Below are 4,115 nucleotides of genomic sequence, written 5' to 3' on the forward strand. Positions count from 1 at the left end.
AATGTCATCATAATCGTTATTCTAAAATGCTGTTTTCTCTTGATTTCAAATTTCCCTTCAGAGTTATATAACTATTACCTGCTGATGCTCATCAGAAATTTCTAAAGGGCAACTACAATTAATAAAAGAGATACAAAGTCTCTGACTATACTTTATATATCAAAGTGCATAATATCCAGGTAGGAATATAGTAGTTAAACCTTCTGGTCTCACCTCAATATTGGAAGTCTAGCGCATTTATCATTGGTTCCTTTTCCATGACCATTTACAGTGTGACAACCTCTAAGCAAGAAGAAACACATTTAAGCAAGAGATTAAGAATATGGGGGCCAGGGAGATAGCTCAGTAGAATAAGCACTTGCCTGGCAAGCTCAAGGTCCTGAGTTCAATCCCTGGTTCTGCAAAAATAAACAAACAAATAAATAAGAAAGAAAGAAAGAAAGAAAGAAAGAAAGAAAGAAAGAAAGAAAAAAAGAATATGAAACCCAAACATAAGAACCAGAATTAAAAGACAGATGGGGGCATGGTTAAGGGAAGGCACCATGGCCAAATACTATTCTTAAGGAATTTGAGTAGAAATTATAACACTTTGGTTCCTAGATTATGGAAGTTATCTATAAGTTTGCTCTTTTCTTTTGTAGTCTTAAGTTTTTTTTTTTCCAGCTGATGTGAATCATTTATTTAGAGATATAAGTTTCATTTATGAGTGTACAAGTTCCTCCATTTTTACCCATAAAGAGCTTGAGGGCTCTGTGATTCTCCGGGATTATTTCAGCCAAGGAAATTAAAAACTTCTGTACTTGTATAATAGTCAGTGTGACCTTCCATCCGTGTTGAACCATAATAGTGATGCTACTGATGAAGTTGGAGGCTGCTACAGGTACTAATATAGAGCAGGAATTAGATGTTCCTAAGCACTATGGAATCTAGGAAGTGTCATTCTACTTAGAAGGCACTTTATTTTTTGTATTTTATAAAGTACAAAATTTAAAGGAGGATTTATTTGTGTCATTTAGCATTTTACAGTTTGAAAGGTAACTGATAAAATGGAAATTCAAATATATTTCAGAGATATTACCACTAGTTTTAGTATAATAATGTCATCATTATTGTTATTCTAAAACACTGTTTCCTCTTGATTTCAAATTTCCCCTTAGAGTTATATAACTGCTATCTGCCTATATTCATTTTGGAGTCCTCTTTGTGTATCTAGCCTAGTTTTTATTTAATATTACTATTACTGTCTATATACTTACTTTTTTTTTTTTTTTTTGGCGGAACCAGGGATTGAACTCAGGCCTTTACGCTTGCTAGGCAAGCACTTATTCTACTGAGCTATCTCCCTGGCCCCCTATATACTTACTTTTGTTATACTTATTTTTGGTGTTAAACAGAATGAATCACATTCCATGTATTTGTCAAGGCCATTTAAGGCTTCCAGGGTGTGCTCAAGGGCCGTGTCCAGAGCTTTTTGCTCTACCAGTGTCATCTGCCAGGACGGGTCATCATCTTTCTTGACTATGTGGACTCCTTTAGAAATATGTGCGATATTTTCCTCTCTAGTGACTCCTTTTAGCACAGTGTACCCTGGAGAGCAAGACTCTCCCTGTTTGGGAGGTTGGGTGACTCAGCAGAGCTGTAGGCTCATTTTTAGAAAGGTCCCGTCATGCCTTGAGGCCTGGCTGACATTGGAGGGTCAGGGACAAAATATTGACGGTCCTCTTAGTCCAGTCATCATTTTCGCTTTGGTCTGCAAGCCTCGGTTGTTGAACATCCAGAAGGTCAGTTGCTGTGATAGATTGACTCTGACAATAGCCCATAACTGCTGAGCCCCAGCATGGCTTCTGTCGCTGGGCCTCTTAGATTAGCCTTCTGGAGAATATTCCTGCCGCCAGTCCCCCACCTTTCAGGAGGAAAAAGCTAGATCAGTTTTTGTTCATTTTCCCTAATGGTGGATAGGGATATTTTTTCAGACTGGGGAATGTGTAAAAGACAGTTTAATTATTTAAATTACAAAATAGGCAGCCAGCTAGAGGAAAAGCCTGAGCTAGAGTCAGGGTAGCCAGTTACACTGATATAAATTAAAATAAAAAGCAGCAGTGAATCTGAGACTTTGACTTGGAAATGAGCTCCTCAGGCAGAGTGAAATATAAGCCCTATGGACATCTGGGCCCCAGTTTTGAGAAACTTATAAATGCAAAAGAATTGCTTTTTCTTTAAAGATGTGGAATCAGTTTCCTTTAAACGCTGGCTGCTGAGTAACTGGGTTAGAGAAACTGCATTCTTAACTGGTTATCTTGTACCTGTGGGGCCACTTGAGACAGGTGGCCTCTGGATAGCTTTGCTTATCATGAAATGTTCTGGATAAGGGCCCATGTGGCACCCCACTTCCTGGGGTTCCTTCTGGCTACTGAACGCTTCTCTTACCTCTTATATTTTCAATAAAAACTTCCCTTTTAATCTTTTTTTCCCCCTACAATTTCCCTTTTCAATCTGATTTTATCATTTAATTTTATTCCAAATCTTCATTAGTAACTTTGCTGTTTGCTTTATTAAACATCATAGATCATACAATGCACCCTGATACCTTCGCAGTTCAGTTGGAAGTTTTTATGTACAGTTGCCTGCCCTGAACAAAACCAGGTGAGTATTAGGAACACATTGAGGAATAATGGGGTTCTTTAATACTTTTCTTCTAGGCTCCACACATCAATGAAACATTTGATTTTTGTGATTGTCTCCATGAGGCAGTTTTCTACAGAGATTTTATAGCAGAGAAGAGAGCTTGGCCTTTAAAAATGCAAAGGTCATCAAAGCAAAATCTGCTCTATTTATGGTGTGGGTGTGACATTTGGACCTCTTAGCAGCCAGCATTCTTTTAGCTTTAGGAAAGATTTCAGCACCACACCTGCTTGCTTTATTTCACACTGTGGTTTTTAGTGAAGAGGTTTGGGAACAGAGACCTTCCCTGGGTGTTCGTGCCAAACTTATCACAATTCCAAGATGCTTGGCCAACAATGCAATGAGAATGAATGGCAGCCGGAAGCCAAAGTCCTCCGTGTGTGGTGAATTGAAAGGATATAGTTGAATGTGAAATGGCCAGAAGAAAAGCCTCAAGGACACACTGGCATCTGACCTAAAGGAGTAGGGTCTCCCTGTAGAGATCCTGGCATTCAAGACAGTAACTCTTGGGTCCAGCCATGGATCAAGTTAGAAGTGAGGAGAAGACAGTCATTTGTGAGTTGTGAGATTGACGTAACGTGCCAACCATTTCAACGTGGATGCCTGAGCTACTGGAAGGACTGCTAAGCCTTCCGCAGTTATTGGTTGCCTCTGTGTATGGAACTGCGCAACCAGCCAAAAGACAAAGCAGTGCACAAGCCAGGTTCTTCTCCCCAAAGAACGTATAATAGACTCACATGAGCACGAGATAAGAGTGAATCACAGCAGGGGCAAGTTAAGGTTCTAGAAGAATCACGTAGTGTCTCAGTTACTCTTTTCTCATTTCTGGGACAAATACCTGACACCCAAAATGAAGGAAGGAAAGGTTTATTTAGCTCATGGTCGGTGGAGTTTAACTCCATACTCAGCTGGCTCTAAGGTAGCATGGCACACGGCAGAAGGCAACCTTTTACGGTAGGCAGCAAAGAGCAAGAGGGCAGGATGGAAGGATTAGTGGCAATAGTGGCTACAGAGAAAAAGTCCCTCTCTCTTAAATTGCATTCAGGCTATCTGCCCCAGGCTGAGTGAAGCACTCACACCCATAATCCCAGCAGCATTTACACCCATAGTCCCAGTGGATCACGAGTTAATCGCAAACTCTAGAAGAGTGTCTCATGACTGCATGAGGCTTTGGGGGGTATAACTAGACACAAAGCATAACACATAAAAATTTCTTGCTTCTCATCTGGAGGAGTAAAAACAGCATTAGTGACTCTGGCTCTGAGCATGTTAATTCCTACTGCTGATTTATGAAGCCATCACTGCCCCATCGCTGACAACCGCAGGCCACTCCAGAGACAGAAATTTACTGAATGATGGTAAATAGAAAAAATGTACCCTGGGGCTGGGGAGATGGCTCAGTGGTATAAGCGCTTCCCTGGAAAGAGCAAGGG

This window comes from Octodon degus, unplaced genomic scaffold, assembly GCF_000260255.1.
Source record: "Octodon degus isolate 3935 unplaced genomic scaffold, OctDeg1.0 scaffold00001, whole genome shotgun sequence".
NCBI classification, from domain to species: domain Eukaryota; kingdom Metazoa; phylum Chordata; class Mammalia; order Rodentia; family Octodontidae; genus Octodon; species Octodon degus.